At 40.7% G+C, this 18,106-nt stretch overlaps 1 protein-coding gene across 3 annotated transcripts in view; it reads right to left on the reverse strand.

The window, feature by feature from the left end:
* Positions 1-17,023, reverse strand: part of LOC100566752 (signal transducer and activator of transcription 5B) — a 107,422-nt gene extending 90,399 nt beyond the window's left edge. For 2 of the 3 annotated variants that reach the window (XM_008113411.3, XM_016994596.2), the window contains exons 1-2: positions 16,793-17,023; positions 3,089-3,129 (exon numbers count right to left, since the gene is read on the reverse strand). The gene's annotated coding sequence lies outside the window, so the exon portion shown is untranslated. Of the gene's footprint in view, positions 1-123; positions 146-3,088; positions 3,130-16,792 lie in introns of those variants that run through there. The other variant, XM_062958018.1, reaches the window with a different exon arrangement.
* Positions 17,024-18,106: the final 1,083 nt, after the last annotated feature.

The following is an 18,106-nucleotide window of genomic DNA, read 5'->3' on the forward strand; positions in this document are numbered from 1 at the left end:
ACACAAACACACATTTTATTTTTCCCAATTTATACAATAAGACTTAGACAGATAAAGGAAAAACAAGGAGATTATTTGTTCTCGCTTAAGAGGACATAATAAAGAACATTTACTCCAGCCTACTTGTTTCTATCCAGAAGGTGAATGTAGAGCAGAGAATGAGCCTTGGCACCACAATGACTGCAAGGAAAGGGGGAAGCTATCAAAATAAATACAAAAAATACACTGGAAAATGTGCAAATTACAAGAAGAAATCAATTAATTCTTGCAAATTGTGCAAGCTGCTGCTTTAAGAGCTGAACTGGAGATTTCTTTCTGTCTGGAGAATTTGAACCCATATTTCTTCTCTGGATAAGGCCCATGAAAACTGGACACTTAGGATCAGGCCATAGTATATGCCAACCCTACAAGGAGTGGACATACTTATCAAGCTATAAATTGCTACTTGGAGATCCATTGCTTGATCAGTCACCATAAACTCAGATCTTGGAGTCCTTGTGGACAACAAGTTAAACATGAGCCAGCAATGTGATGCAGCTGCTAAGAAAGCCAATGGGATTCTGGCCTGCATCAACAGGGGTATAGCATCTAGATCCAGGGAAGTCATGCTACCCCTCCATTCTGCCTTGGTCAGACCACACCTGGAATACTGTGTCCAATTCTGGGCACCGCAGTTGAAGGGAGATGTTGACAAGCTGGAATGCGTCCAGAGGAGGGCAACTAAAATGATCAAAGGTCTGGAGAACAAGCCCTATGAGGAGAGGCTTAAAGAACTGGGCATGTTTAGCCTGCAGAAGAGAAGGCTAAGAGGAGACCTGATAGCCATGTACAAATATGTGAGGGGAAGCCATAGGGAGGAGGGAGCAAGCTTGTTTTCTGCTGTCCTGCAGACTAGGACACGGAACAATGGCTTCAAACTACAAGAAAGGAGATTCCACCTGAACATCAGGAAGAACTTCCTCACTGTGAGGGCTGTTCGGCAGTGGAACTCTCTGCTCCAGACTGTGGTGGAGGCTCCTTCTTTGGAAGCTTTTAAACAGAGGCTGGATGGCCATCTGTCGGGGGTGCTTTGAATGCGATTTCCTGCTTCTTGGCAGAAGGTTGGACTGGATGGCCCATGAGGTCTCTTCCAACTCTACTATTCTATGATTCTATGATTCAGTCCCTATTGGCAAATGTGTAAAATTTGACCTTTTTGTCCAATGTGTCTCACTTTATATTACTTGTATACTCAAGCTCAACTGCTATTATAATTTTCATAGACTGTCCCCCCCCCCCCCCACACACTCTTTTTGGAGTTTCCCAGCATCCCTTTTTGCTATATCCATTCTTCATAATTCACTAGCATCTGTAAATCTGAAGAATTACACTTAGTCTACAGAAACTTATACTACTAACTTCATTATCTCAATCTTTAAAATGATACAAGTCTCCTTGCATACTCCAGACTAACGCATCTATGTCGAATTCAGTCAGCAAATTTGATATCCTTCTTGGTCATTGCCTATCTCTTTTTAAAACACCAGCCTTAATACACATGCATAAATAAATTGACGGTCAGCATTAGCAATTCCATGGCAGATGACACAGAGTAGAGTAGAGAAAGGATCTCCAGGCCACAGATTAGTTTTTGATTGATGGCTCAATCTATATAATGAAAAGGTGAAGTACAGATATTCTTTCTAATCCTCCTTATTTTTGTGGAAGGAAAAAAGGTGAAAAGAGTGATGAAAAGAGAAGGAAGGGTTATTACAAATGAAAGATAACACCGTTTGAAAGCTGCAAATTTCTATCAATGAGGAAAGATGGTTAAGCAATACATGCTGCAACTAAAATCACTTACAGAATTTTTTTTTCAATTAATAATAACTGAGGAAGAATGTTAGCTTCCCTATTTTTCCTGCATGGCTTTAAGATATTAAGTTTAAGAGACAAGTTACATGTAATATTAATCAGACAGCTTGGCATTATCTACATCTTCTTAAAATTGTATACAGCAGCTATTAGAAGGGGGATTAAGATCAGATTCACAGTATGTGGGGAGGGGATTGAAACCCATTAGCCCACACAGCAATCCTGATGAAAATCCTGTTCTGAAATTACTATTAGTTCCGAGAGTAAAGCTTTCATTGGCCCCAGTGGATGCCTCCTTTCTCAGCTAAATAGTAACTGGGGACAAGACACTGAAAGGAATGGTGGGTTCTTCTCTCCCTCTGAGACCAAGACAGTGGCAGTTCAGATGTAGGGATATTTTTTTTCATTTTTATGAAAATCTTTTATATTTTAAAGAAATTATTATCTTTTTTTTAAAAGTAACACCATTAAATATTTTAACCTGTGAGACAATCTGCTTCCCTAAACAAAGAACCAGGAAGTAATGGCAAAACACAGCACCAATCACAGAGATAGATCTTCTCTTAATTGCAACAGAATTTGTCAGTAGGAAGAGGTGGAGTAAGAGCAACCACAGAATGCTACAAAGCCAGCCACGACTGTTTGCACTGAATTTTACCACACTGTTAAAAAGCAGGCAAACTTCTACTTCCCGCCATTTAAAACTTAACAAGCTGGTACTCTCTATTCACCCATTCTAACCACTAAGGAAGAGAAAGTATGTAAAAATGTCGGCAAGGAAGTAATGGCAGTAATGCTACTTTATGGTGGAAAATTATAGTGAAACCAGGGGAGGGGGATTTCTTCAGGCTAAGAAGGAACCGGGTACAGGCGGAGGTGGTGCCAGAAAGCTCAGTGGGAAAAGGGAGGCAGAAGACCTAATAGACAAGAAAAGGGAACAGGTCTGAGAGTGGGCAAGATTCAAAAGCTTTATAGAAGGATTGATGGACGTGGAAATCGGTTGAAGGGAAAGAAATGCAACACTGGGAAGTCTTGGCAAGAAGAGAATGTAGAACCAAAAGGGATTTTGAAATTTCATTTCAATATTAATTTCACTGAGGATGCATAAAGCATATACTAGGAGGATGCATATACTACAAGAGTAGGGGAAAGAAAAAAACAAATGACAGAAAAAGAAGTTCACACCAAAAATGAGAATCTAAATGAATATGAGTTGGGTTTATATATTACTTACCTCCCCTGGTTCCTCGAACTTGACAGTATTCTTGAACACCACTACAAAAAAAAGTAGGAAAAGAACAAAATAAATGCAGTGCAGTGTAAAACATTCAGACTCCAACCCCTAACACAACGAGGCTACAGACTGACTGTGGTTTCTTTGCTATATTCTCCCAAGGCAAGAAAGCATTTTTTCCACTCTCTGCAGATGGGAGGCAAACAAAAATATCACTTTGTGCAAAACATTGCATTATGAATTCTGCTCACCTTCCTCAATGATAAAAAAGAAGGTAAGGGAATCTCACTGGACTCTTTTACAAGGATGAGTTATACCTCAATCATATCTCAAAAACAATTCAATTAAAAAAAATATGGTCCCTGTATGCTTTAACATTTTGCATAGCTTTCGGATCATAAGAAAAATGAGATATAATTAATGTAATATAACACAAACCATAAACCCCAATTTGCCTAACATCGTTTTATAGTTAGAATCATAAGATATCAAATGGGAAAGGAGTATGAACATCCATCAGCACCATTCATTCCAACTAACTACTCACACCAACTCATTTGATCCAAATCACAAAGCACTGCCAGCAGGGAAGACAACTATAAAAGAAACCTGTGGAATAAATAACCACAGACAGTCCATATACTAATCTGAACAGCAAGAGTGCTTCATCCTTAAGTTTTAGGATCAGATCCCTCACCCTCAAACCACAAGTCACACACACACATACCCCTCAAATTGATCCACTCATATGTCTAATTCTAAATAAACATTTCATGTATTTATAATAGTATTCAAGGTGTCTAGTTTCCTTTTTTTCTCTTCTATAATCATTCAATCTATTTACTGTCTTGTAGCAAGAACTGAAGTTTATGCATACAGAATATCAAACATGTAGCAACCTATGCATTTACTACATACTAGCAGTCAATTACTCTTTGAAGGAAAACTGGGGTACTGTTCTATAAACTTTAAATTTGCTGTATAAAACAACAATATAATTTAACAATTTGTAGCATTATTATATAATCCTACAACTATAGAAATATGTTGTGCCATGGCTACATTTGTCCTAGAAAACAAACACAAGGATTCACCATACAAGGAGACAGTGACAGTAAAAAGCTGCTTCAGTAACTGAATTTGACCTTCCCAGGCAGTTTGAAGGCACGAAGCCTCTGCTCATAAAAAGGTTAGCTTTTTCAAGACAGACAGTGTGTTGCAGGGGTTTTACAGGTTGAGCAGACCTTGTTTGGAATTCCAAAATCCAAAACCAAAACATGTCCACATGACCGAGATAGTGGCACCTTTACTTTATGATAGTCCACTATACACAAACTTTGTTTCATGGACAAAATTATTTTGAAATGAATTGTAGGTATAAAATTCCCTATATGCTGTGTGTGTGTGTGTGTGTGAATATATATATACAGTTATATGTATGTATGTATGTTCCACAATCGCTCCTACATGGCTTGATGGATTTGTGCCAAACTTGATACACACACCCTTTATGCTCTAACCTAAAATACTGGTGGGGTTTCAACTAAAAATCCAGAGGCTAGGGACCTAAAAATGAATAAATGGGTATGGATGTATGTAGTGCTCAGACACAATGACAAAAGGGCAGTATATAGATAGAAAAGTTAACTCAGAGGTAAGGATGACAAATTGAAGAGGGCTACAGTGTCATCAGGTTGACACTCTAAGAGTCCTTCACAGAGAGCCAGAGAATTGCTATGGAGACTTTCTACGGGAGGCCTCAGAAGGATAGGCAAAGATGGAAGTGAGCTGGAAAAGGGAGAAAGAAGTCCCTAAGATGATAAAACTTGGGTATTCATTCAGCTCTTAACAGAAATCTATATTCAGGGCAGTGTATTTTTATGCATGGAGAAAAGGATTAACTTGAGCTTATCTGTGCTCAGAAGCGGAGTACTTTTATAAAACCATTCAAAAATGAATACCCAGGCAATGCCGGGTACATATGTTAGTAAGATATATATGAAACATCAATTAATTTCATATTTAGACTTGGGTTCCATCTCCAACATATCTCATTTTGGATTATATGGACATAAAGGTATTCCAAAATCCAACACATGTCTGGTCCTGAGTGACTGTCGCAAATTCACGCCGTAAAGTCCATAGCTCAATGATGACTTGAACCTAGATCTTGTGAGTCCTAGTCCAGTAATACAGGTTAAGTATTTCTTATCAGAAATGCTTAACCTGTATTACTGGACTAGGACTCACAAGATCTAGGTTCAAGTCATCATTGAGCTATGGACTTTACGGCGTGAATTTGCGACAGTCACTATTTCCTGGTCTGAACTATGTGAAAGGTTACTGTGAGAAATGGAATAGGAAACAAGAGCTCTAAGCTCACTACAGGGTAGTCCTCAGCTTACTTCAGTTGCTGCAAACTGAGTTCAAAGTACAAAAACAGTTACTTTCATTGGTCAGCAAAGGAAGAGGAGGGAGCAGAATCTTGCCAGTAGGCTCAAACAAAAGGAAAGTGTTGCAGCCTCTCCTAGCTTATGTGTTCTTTCTGATTAATAACTTTGCCATCTTGAACACACATTGATGTTGCTTGGCTACATGTCTCCCAGTTTTCATCTGTAGAATGTCAGAGGTATGGAACAACACTGATTATGTAAAAACATAAAAAGACTTTACAAATGAAACTGGTAGGAAAATAGGCTATCAATTGCACTGAATAAGGAATTAGCAGTGATAGCTCTAAACTGTTCATTTAACAGCAATTGGAATTAACTTTCAGTTGAGCTGGTAGAAGGAGCCACCCTATATAAGAACGACTGCTCCACATTTGCCCCTGTCAACTTGTGGCAATCCTTTTAGAATTTTCTTAGGCAAGGAATTCTCAGAGGTAGTTTGCCGGTTTATATGCCCCCATCATCATACCTATGCCCATGTATATCTTAGTTATAATTGTATCATGCCTTTCCATAAAGGAATTAAAAAGTGGTAGGTGCAAAGTAAGATTTTATTTTATAACTAGCTTGGGGTCCCGGCGGTGCCCGGGTTATTAGTAGACGGCATTGAGTTGTTTGGGAATGTGAGGAAATATCACTTAAGTTTGGTCCAGATCCGTCATCAGCTGGGTTCAGTGCTGTCTGTATAAGGGTGAACTACAACTCCCAGAGCCAAAGGAGAATCACCCCGAAACCCTGCCTGTATGCTCAGTTGGACATGATGAGGCAGTGTGCCAAGTTTGGTCCAGATCCGAAGTCGGCTGGGTTCAGTGCTAACTATATAAGGGTGAACTACAACTCCCAGAGCCAAAGGAGAATCACCCCGAAACCCTGCCTGTATGCTCAGTTGGACATGATGAGGCAGTGTGCCAACTTTGGTCCAGATCCGAAGTTGGCTGGGTTCAGTGCTGTCTATATAAGGGTGAACTATAACTCCCAGAGCCAAAGGACCTAGCAACCCGAAAGATAGTTGCATCTATCAAGTAGGAAATAAGGTACCACTTATAAAGTGGGGAGGCAAATTTAACTAATTTATGACGTTGGAATGAGGAAGTGCCGTCACAGTGGATCAACCTATTTACGTACTGCCGCCTGACTTTGTTGAAGGAGAGTGCTGTATCCAAAAGACACAGGCAAAAGCTGCTCTGTTTGGAACAGGGAAAATGGCCGCCTGAAACGTGTTAGCAAAATGATCAAAGGCGGCTTGGATTGGGGCTTTGGGGGCTAGAAGTGTTCATAAGCATATCATTAAAAAGATAACAATGTTCTCTGCTGTCTTTTGAGGAAAGTAGGGCCTTACAAAGAAGTTGAAAGCTGAGGCACCTTTTGGGCCTAGCGGCGTGGGGCCAGCCTGGAAGGCCTTAAACATGTCAGCAGAGGGGCCAAAGGGGGCCATCCGTTGTCAGTGGGTTCATGGATTGTAGGGGTGATGTGTGTCAAGTTTGGTCCAGGTCCGGCCTTCCTGGTGGTGGCAGTGGTGTTTTTTATTACCAAAGTGTAGGCCGAAAGCTGTTAACTGTCCTAAAGCTAGCATCGTTCTGAGGAGATAAGTAGGCCGAACGAAGCCAGTTGGTAGTAGTTTTCCCCTCAGCAATCCCATTGGCCTGTGAAAGTGGCGGCCAATCAGAGCTGGCCCATATTCCGGCCGGCCAATCAGAAAGCTGATCCATATTCCGCCAGGCCAATCAAAACGCGAGCACATATTCCGCCAGGCCAATCAAAACGCTGATACATACTCCGATACAAACATTCACTTTTATTATATATATAGATTACAGCAATCATGACAGGTAGGTTGGTGTAAGAGATTGTTGCCTCAATCAGCTACATTTGTGTGTCCTACTCACGTCCTAATGAGTTAATTAGATATAGCACCTGATGTTTAGGGAAGAAGGGGGATAGGGAAGCAAAACCCAGGCTATTGTTCCTCCATCCCAAATGGTCACTCAATGCCACGACCAATATTCTAACTGGAGTAGTTTTTCTATATTATTTTTGAACAACTCTCAGGATTCCCAAGCAACAGGGCAACTGGTTATGCTGACCAGAAGAATCTGGGAATGATAGTCCAGAAAAGGACATTTTTCCAAGTTCTAACCTGGAGTGAAAAAGATGCAAAACTAGCTACTGGATCAGAGGTATGACATGCAATACCAAAGTTCTGAATCCAATTGTTCTTTGCACACATGGAAACTTGATTCCATGTACATATTTTGTCTTCTAAACAGACTGGGGTGAGGCACTTGTACTTAGCTTCTCAGTAAACATTAAAGCCAAGTGTGGACTTCTATATTTCGGCTCAGTGCTCTTTGCAAAACATCACACTGGCTCTGATTGAGAAAAAGTGTCATACCTGAAGGAACACTGCAGAAGCAGTTTACAGAGTAAAATGATGAGGATGAGTAACACAAGGAAGTCAGGCCACATAGTATAAACTAAGGAAACTACAAGGATCAACAAGCAACCCGACCCAAGGTAGTTATAAGCTCTATTACTGTCAGTCAAATCTAGTGCATGAGAAACAAACAATCCAAAGTGTCAAAATCATTTTCTCTGTATGTCAAGCTATCTCAAGAGGCTGTTGTTATATTTAACATTTGCTCCCTGAAGAGCACCACCAATACATACACACACACACACACACACACACGTGTGTATGTGTGTGTGTGTGTGTGTGTGTGTGTTTTAATATCAAAAGCAGAAAATCGAATTAGGCCATGAAAATTAGTATTAGCATTGTCCTCATGTTATCCATACTCTGATAACATTTTGAATTGAATAATGTGCTGTAAGTAGGGCTGCCTTTGAAGACTGTTGGAAATCCAGAGTTGGTTCAAAAAACAGCAGCTGGATTGCTGTGTCCAATCTTTTTCAATATATTGTTCAGAGTCCTGTTCGTATCTTATACAAATGCAAGTTCCAAAAATTGGCATTTTTATCCATTATGGAACATCCACATTTAAGTTAACATAGGAGAGCTGAGCATACAAATGCATATAAAGTTGAACAATACTACATTACTAACAACAGAATTGAAAACAACTCAAAGGGCTAGAACTTACTTTTAATCCCTACATGTTTTCACATCTTTATAAGATACTGAAAAGATGTCTGTTCTTGCAGCAACCTCCATATATATTGAGATCATTTGGAGGGCTCTTTTCCAGTAATTCCCACTGCCTGAAGCAAAGTGGATGATAGCCATACAGAGTTTTTCAACTGTAATATCTCATTTACAGAATTCTTTCACTGAGAAACTCATCTAATGCCACGGTTTCTGTATTCTGCACCAGACAAAAGTATTTCATCTGTATAGACTTCTAAATATATTGATATTTTAATGTGTTGTAATTATGTAATTACAGCGCTTTTAATGGCGATATCCACAAATGATCTCAACAACACGGGGGGGGGGGGGGGGGGGGATCTTGCAATGACACCAGGAATCTTATGTAGTTCACAGAAAAAATCAGCTTAAGTCCCCAAGGCCTTGGTGCCTGGAACATGCATAATAAAAGAAAAGCTGTGAGCAAGTCTATATAATGCAAAAGATCTTGGTTCTAAAAAATAGGTAGTGGTACCCAAGTGCTCCCTGACAGCGATTCCACCTGAAAATTAACTCAATTACAAGAGATATTGGCCCCTTGATTCACAAATCCTCCCCTGCTCACATTGTTTTTTTCCAAAAGGCAATGCTATCAAAAGCAACAGGAAGAGGCGAGCATTGTGCAAGAGAGAGGCAGGATATTGCCCATATCTGTAACCCTTGTACCAATGACATTGCTTTGAAATTGAAACTGTCCACAGTAACTTTGGGGAAGAGGCAGGGAGGAGAACTGGACGGCAGATTTATTACCCCTGTTGCTGCTGCTGGGAGGTAAACACTTCACCACCTCCAGCACGCAGCACTCGCAGTTTACAATACAGCAGGAAAAGAAAAAGACAGAAGGGGGAAATAGGCCATTTAAAACCCACAAAAAACTTGCATAGCTGTTGATCATCCATGATATGTAAAGTTCAGCTGGCCCCTTATGTTTATTGGTTTTATATGCTCATTAACTGATGTGATATGTTGTGCTATTTCTGTTACTCCCTACCTCAATGCTCAGTAAGAGGTGGACAGTAAATATAGTAAATAAATAAATAGCAATAATTTGATTTTAAGAGCCCAATCAACCCCAAACCTTATTGTGTGCAAGGGCTTTATGAGAAAAAACCTATTGGCAGAATTCAAAAACCGCCTTAACATTTGCTATACACACACATATATGGTTCATATAGTGAATCTCTCTCTCTCTCTCTCTTTCACACACACACGCACACATATATATAATGTACTAAATGTTTTTCTCCTGTTGTTTCATGTATCCAATGTTTTCTTCCTATATATAATTATATTGTTCATGTACTGGATTATATATATTAACTCTTGTTAATATATAAACTATGTATTAACTCTTGTTTTATTGTCTTACTGTGTTTTACTATTTTTTTTTGTATATTGTTTAATGTATTAATGCTGTTGTTTGTAAATTGTGCTAGTTGGGCCTTGCCCCATGTGAGCCGCCCTGTGTCGTCGTCTGGTGGTGTTGGTGAGAAATTGTTGAGGTAGTGGTGGTACTGAATGTGTGTTGTATGGTTGTCTTTATGTTTAGTATGCATTTGGTTGTTTGTGTACTGTGAAAGTGGTGAGGGTAGAGGGGGTCTATGTCCCTGTGTAGTATTGTATAGTCCATGTGTTGTGAATGCTTGGATTGTGTCCTGCTGCATAGTAGAAAGGGTTGGGCTGGATCGCCCTTAGGGGTCTCTCCAAACTCTTGGATTCTATGCTTCTATCATCATCATTATTATGTAGAGGCTGGATGGCCATCTGTCAGGAGTGCTTGGATTGTGTCCTCCTGCATGGTAGAAGGAAGGTGATCTGGATGATCCTCAGGGGTCACTCCAAACCTTAGGATTGTATGATGATGTTGTTGTTGTTATTATTATTATTATTAGTATTAGTATTGAGAGGCTGGATGGCCATCTGTTGGGAATGCTTGGCTTGTGTCCTGCATGGCAGAATTGGGTTGGCCTGGATGGCCTTTAGGGGTGTCTCCTAACTGTCTGATGTTATGATTTGATGTGTATTATTATTGTGCAGATACTGGATGGCCATCTGTCAGGAGTGATTGGATTGTGTCCTCCTGCATGATATAAGGAAGTTGAACTGGATGATCCTTAGAAGTATCTGCTAACCTTAGAATTGTATGATATTCTTATTATTATTATTGAGAGGCTGGCTGGCCATCTGTTGGGAGTGCTTGGATTGTATCGTCCAATGGCAGAGTTGGGTTGGACTGGATGGCCTTTAGGGGTCTCTCCTAACTGTGATTCTATTATTCAATTTGTATTATTACTGTGCAGATCTTGGATGGCCATCTGTCAGGAGTGCTTGGTTTGTGTCATCCTGTATGGTAGAAGGAAGTTGAACTGGATGATCTTTAGGGGTGTCTCCTAACCTTATGATTGTATGATATTCTTCTTCTTATTATTATTACTACTATTATTATTATTGAGAGGCTGGGTGGCCATCTGTTGGGCGTGCTTGGATTGTGTCCTCTATGGCAGAACTGGGTTGGACTGGATTACCACAATAATTAGTTCATATTACAGTAGAATCTCACTTATCCAACATTCGCTTATCCAGTGTTCTGGATTATCCAACGCAGTCTGCCTTTTAGTAGTCAATGTTTTAAATTCATTGTGATATTTTGGTGGTAAATTTGTAAATACAGTAATTACTACATAGCATTACTGCGCATGAAACTACTTTTTCTGTCCAATTTGTTGTATAACATGATGTTTGGTGCTTAATTTGTATAATCATTATGTAATTTGATGTTTAATAGGCTTTTTCTGAATCCCTTATTATCCAACATATTCACTTATCCAACGTTCTGCCAGCCTGTTTATGTCGGATAAGTGAGACTCTACTGTATATTTATAATCTTATATTATCTTCTTAGAACTGGATTATATGAGGCCCCTTCTACACAGCTGTATAAAATGCACACTAAAGTGGATTATATGGCAGTGTGGAGTCAAGATAATCCAGTGCCAAGCAGATAATATAAGATTATAAATGGGTAATATAGCTGTGTGGAAGGGCCTTGAGTCTACACTGCCATATAATCCAGTGCAAATTAGATAATCTGTGGAAGAGGCCTAAGTGAGGTCTCACTGTGCCTGTCCCCTGGGCTGAGTAGGTTGCTAGGAGACCAAGTGGGCGGAACTTAGACTTCTAACTGGTAGCAATTGGATAAAAACAATTATTCCTCTCCCACTAATTAGGACTTTATTTTTTTCTTTTTGTTGTATCAACCTAGAGGCGTGGATGATGGGTTGTGTTGTCAAATTTTGAGGTTGGGGGGCCTGTAGTTTTGTTGTTTTGTCCGCTGCCCTGATGCCATCACTCTTTTATATATATAGATATACATACACACATACACACACACACACATACATACAAGGTCCCAGGTTCAAACCCCGGGAGCAGCGTGAGTGGCCGCTGTTAGCTCCAGCTTCTGCCAACCTAGCAATTCGAAAACATGCCAATGTGAGTAGATCAATAGGTACCGCTCCGGTGGGAAGGTAACGGCGCTCCATGCAGTCATGCCGGCCACATGACCTTGGAGGTGTCTACGGACAACGCTGGCTCTTTGGCTTAGAAATGGAGATGAGCACCAACCCCCAGTCAGACATGACTGGACTTAACGTCAGGGTAAACCTTTACCTTTTACCTATATATATATATATATATATATATATATATATATACACACACACACACACACACACACACACACACACACACTATGTACTGAACATTTTTCTCCTATTTCATGTACTTAATGGTTTTTTCTCCTCTCTCTCTCTCTATAGCCCAAGTTCTAAATGTTTTCCTCATATATGTATATGTATATATAAATGTATACACATGCGCACACAAATATACATATTGTTCATGTACTAAATGTTTTCTCCTATATAGTTTTCCTCACATATATATAGATATATTGCTCATGTTCTGAATGTTTTTGTCCAATTGCTTCATGTACCTAATGTTTTCCTCACTATATATATATATATATATATATATATATATATATATAAAATGTTCTGAATATATATACAGAGAGAGAGGGGAGGGAGAAAAGCCATTAAGTACATGAAACAATAGAGGGAAAATGTTCAATACATAAACTGTGTGTGTGTGTGTGTGTGTTAAACATTCACTTCATGAGCAATAAATGACATATATATTCAGAACATGAACAACATAGATCAGTACATATAGGAAGAAAACATTTGGTATATGAAGCAATTCGAGAAAAACATTCAGAATATGTTCTGACTGTTTTCCTTCTATCTTCACATACTTAAATGTTTTTCACACACACACACAAATATATATAGTATACACACACAGAGTGTTCATGTACCCAACACTTTAGAAGAAGGGCTTGCAGAGGGTAACAGCGAAACGTCAAGCAATTTAAGAACAAGAACCAATCCTGAGTGACAAAGTAGCCTGCTGTTTTGTTCCGCCTTGTCTTCCTTCCCGCCGGAGGCCTTCCTCTAAAGGAACTCATGCACCCAACAAACAAACACAGAGACGGTCCTCATTACTGAAGCAGCTCTTAATACCCACTGCAACAAATACCCTGCCCTCCTTATCTTCTTGGCAGCCTACACTCAGAGCTGGTCAACAGCACGTGTCACACACAGCAGCAAATATTTACCACCATGAATGTATACACAGAGAGGCAGAACATGAGAGAGACAGGGAGGGCGGGTGAACCAATCTCACTCCGTTATTATATCATACCTCTCCTGCATATACAGGCAGTCCCCAAGTTGCAAACAAGATCTGTTCTGTAGGTTTGCCCTTAAGTTGAGTTTGTAAGCCAGAACAGGTACACCTTTTAAGTGCAACTCCAGCCTATATATATATCTGTGTGTGTTAGCTTTGAATAGTATATATAGGGAAGGGTTAACACCCTTGTGGCATTTGTTTTGCTGTCTGTGTCAGTTTAAAGATTTCACCTCAGTTTATGTCCTTGTAATAATTTGAAAAAAATTGGCTTGTTATGGAAACAAGGATTGGTGAGAAAGCTTCAACAGAGACACCTTTTCCCCATGTTAACTCTTTCAGGGCGAATCCCCCTTACTAAAGGTAGATTTCTCTCACTTCCTTTTGTCTCACCTCCATTCTTAAGTCAGATGTTTGTAACTCAGGGACTACCTGTACAGTGCAGACATGCAGTCAGACCAGGCATGGGCAAACTTCGGCCCTTCAGGTGTTTTGAACTTTATAAAAATATTTACAAACATAATAGATGCATGTGTTGTCGAAGGCTTTCATGATCGGAATCACTGGGTTGCTGTGAATTTTCCAGGCTGTATGGCCATGTTCCAGAAGTATTTTCTCCTGGCGTTTCACGCTCATCTACGGCAGGAATCCTCAGAGGTTGTGAGGTCTGTTTGTAACTAGGCAATTGGGGTTTACATATCTCTGGAAAGTCCAGGGTGGGAGAAAGAGCTCTTGTCTGTTTTGAGGCAAGTTTGCAACATTCACATTCACAGACAAGAGTTCTTTCTCCCACCCTGGACATGCCACAGATATATAAACCCCACTAGCCTAGCTTCCAACAGATCTCACAACCTCTGAGGATGCCTTTGGAATATGACATATAGCCCCGAAAACTCACAGCAACCCAATAATACATACAGACAGTACACATGCCACACACATCACACACAATACACATAAGACAACCCTCTTGCCCACACCCTAGACAAAGTTGGCCACAATTCCACTCACCCTTGCACCCACCACCTTAACTTCCATCCCTAGTCACTGTGATGCCTATAGCAATTCTTATTCACCCTCCTGACGTGCTTAGCCATAAATTCCTCTTGAGACTGTATACAATTCACTTCTTTGACTCTCCTTCCAGATACGCCATGGGCTGTTTCCATCTCTTTAAGAATTCATGGCTTTTACTCGCCAAATTATTAGATAACTTGGCCATTTACATATAGTGCGTTAGTTTATCTCTCCAATTTCTTTTAGTTACCATTTTTTCCCCTTTCCAGTTCCTAGCAATTGTCATTCTTGCTGCCACAAAACTATATTGGCATATTTCTATATCATCTTTGGGCCCTCTCACACAGCCATATAACCCAGAATATCAAGGCAGAAGATCCCACAATATCTGCTTTGAACTGGATTATCTGAGGGCCCTTCCACACAGCCATATAACCCAGAATATCAAGGCAGAAAATCCCACAATATCTGCTTTGAACTGGGTTATCTGAGTCCACACTGCCATATATTCCAGTTCAAAGCAGAAAATGTGGGATTTTATTCAGCTGTGCAGAAGGGGCCTCTGTTGGTGCTTTCCATAAATAAACCCAGAAAACATATCCCCAGATTTTTTTGAACCTTATTGCTCAACATTTTGTTCGCTTCCTTTATTATGTTGTTACAGAATACTTGGAACGCACTCACATGACCAGAACATGTGAAAGAAACGTCCTTTTTGCTTTTTAACATCTCCAATGCCTGTCTAATTGAGATTTATCTATTTTTGCAAGTAGAGTTTGTGTTGTACAAAACATTTTATATACCATATATTTCCCCTAACTGACCCTGCTGTTATAAAATTGAATTCTATCTTCCAGAGAAGTTCCCAGGTTTCTGGATCTATAACTCTCCCTAAATCCCTAGCCCAAGCAATAATTGATTTTACTCTATAATCTTCTAGGTCTGGCATGGGCAAAGGCTGTTAGGAAGCGTGGGAGTTGAAGTCCAAAACACCTGGAGGGCCCAAGATGGCCCATGCCTGTTCTAGGTTATAGTCTAGTATATATTTGCCTTGTATATATTTGTATACACTAGCCATGTGTGTATAATATGTGTGTATGTATACACACAGAGTCTCGCTTATCCAACATAAATGGGCGGCAGAACATTGGATCAGACAAAATGTTGGATAATATGGAGGGATTAGGGAAAAGCCTCTTAAACGTCAAATTATGTTGATTTTACAAATTAAGCATCAAAACATAACATTTTACAACAAATTGACAGAAAAAAAGCAGTTCAATAATGGTAACGTTATGTAGTAATTACTTGTATTTACGAATTTAGCACCAAAACATCGCAATGTATTTAAAACATTGACTACAAAAAACATTGACTACTAAAAGGTAGACTGTGTTGGATAATACAGAACGTTGGATAAGTGAAGGTTGGATGAGCGGGACTCTAGTGTAGGCATGGGCAAATTTTGGCCCTCCAGGTGTTTTGGACTTCAACTCCCACAATTCCTAAAAGCCGGTAGGAATTGTGGGAGTTGAAGTCCAAAACACCTGGAGGGCCAAAGTTTGTTCATGCCTACTCTAGTGTATATATGTGTGTGTGCGTGTATGCATATACAGTAGTCTCAGTTATCCAACGTTAACGGGCTGGCAGAACGTTGGATAAGCGAATATGTTGGATAATAAGGAGAGATTATGAAAAAGCCTATTAAACATCAAATTAGGTTATGATTTTATAAATTAAGCACCAAAACATTATGTTATACAACAAATTTGACAGAAAAAGAAATTCAATACACAGTAATGCTATGTAGTAATTACTATATTTACGAATTTAGCACCAAAATATCACGATGTATTGAAAACATTGACTACAAAAATGCGTTGGATAATCCAGAACGTTGGATAAGTGAGTGTTGGGTAAGTGAGACTCTACCGTATATCTAGGTTATTGCCTAGTATATATTTGTATGGTCTGGAAATTAATCCTTTCCTCCCTTTCTCCCATATACGTTTTAATTCTGGCCTGAGTTAGACATACTTCCACTGGCATGGTTGCTACAGCTTACTGGCAAAGAAGGTGAAAGACCTTGTTGAACTACAACTCCTACTTGAGCCCTGTCTCTGGCTTTTAAAGAGACAGGGCACCAGAGAGAGGCAGGTCCTTGTAGGACTGTTATGACTGCCCTCCAGTGAGTGCTGTGAGGCAAGGAAGACGCGGGTCCGCCCCACGTGAAGCGCTTCCCAGGCGCTGCTTCCTTGACTTCGCGGGCACGCGTGACTGGGCTGCCACTTCAGTCTGTTTCCCTCTCTCCCTCCCTCTCGCGGCTGCCTGGCTTCTCCTTACCTGGGCCGGCTGGGCTCCAGGCGGGAAGGGCGCCGGGCTGGGGTCCCTCGGCGTCGACTCCGGCCTGGCTCGGCCCCGGCTCCAGCCACAGCCCTTCCTGCCTCGTCCGAGCGCCGCCCTCCCCGCCAGGCCCGCCTCTTTCCCTCCTTCCCTCCCTCAGGCGCCAAGGCCTCCTCCTCCTCCTCCCCGCCTCTGTTGCCTCTGTTGCCTCTTCTTCCCTCAGAGAGGAGCCCTGCCCGCCCGCCTTCGACAGGAATAGGAGTCGCTTCCTCATTGGTCCGTCCCCCTCGCAGACCTCTTCGCTCTGGACTGAGGCGCCAAACAACAACAACAACAACAAGAAGGCGGGAATTCCTCTCTTCGCTGTCTCTAGGTCCGTCCCCTCAGCTCAGGGAATGCAGGCTGAATACACCGCTTGTTTCCACGGGCCCTTCCTCACAGTCCTATATTCCAGAATATCAAGGCAGAAAGTTCCACATTATCTGGAGTGTGGACTCAGCTAACCCAGTTCAATGCAAATATTGTAGGTTTTTCAGCCCTGATATTCTGAGATATAGGGCTGTGTGGACTGTTCTGGATGTTGGGGCCCCTTCCACATTTGTCTAAAATCCTCATTGAACTGGATTATAGGGCAGTGTGGACTCGGGGCCCTTTCACACCTCCATAGAACCCAGAATCCACAATATCTGCTTTGTATTGGGTTATCTGAAGCCCCTTCCACACAGCTGAATAAAATCCCACTTTATCTGCTTTGAACTGGGATATATGGCAGTCTGGATGTAGGGCCCTTCCAGACAGTCCTATATCCCAGAATGTCAAGGCAGACAATCCACAACATCTGCTTTGTATTGGGTTATCTGAAGCCCCTTCCACACAGCTGAATAAAATCCCACTTTATCTGCTTTGAACTGGGATATATGGCAGTCTGGATGTAGGGCCCTTCCAGACAGTCCTATATCCCAGAATGTCAAGGCAGACAATCCACAACATCTGCTTTGTATTGGGTTATCTGAAGCCCCTTCCACACAGCTGAATAAAATCCCACTTTATCTGCTTTGAACTGGGATATATGGCAGTCTGGATGTAGGGCCCTTCCAGACAGTCCCATATCCCAGAATGTCAAGTCAGACAATCCACAATATTATTTATTTAATTATTTCCAGCATTTCTATGCTTACAAAACTGGCAGAATTCGATGCCAATATACAACAATACAAAAGAATAAAACATAAGCAATTTAAAACAGATTTAAAATAATACAAAATACTTGAGCCATTCATCCACAAAACCTTGTACATAAACCCTAGCCCAGAC

The sequence above is a fragment of the Anolis carolinensis genome, chromosome 6 (assembly GCF_035594765.1).
Source record: "Anolis carolinensis isolate JA03-04 chromosome 6, rAnoCar3.1.pri, whole genome shotgun sequence".
Lineage (NCBI taxonomy): Eukaryota > Metazoa > Chordata > Lepidosauria > Squamata > Dactyloidae > Anolis > Anolis carolinensis.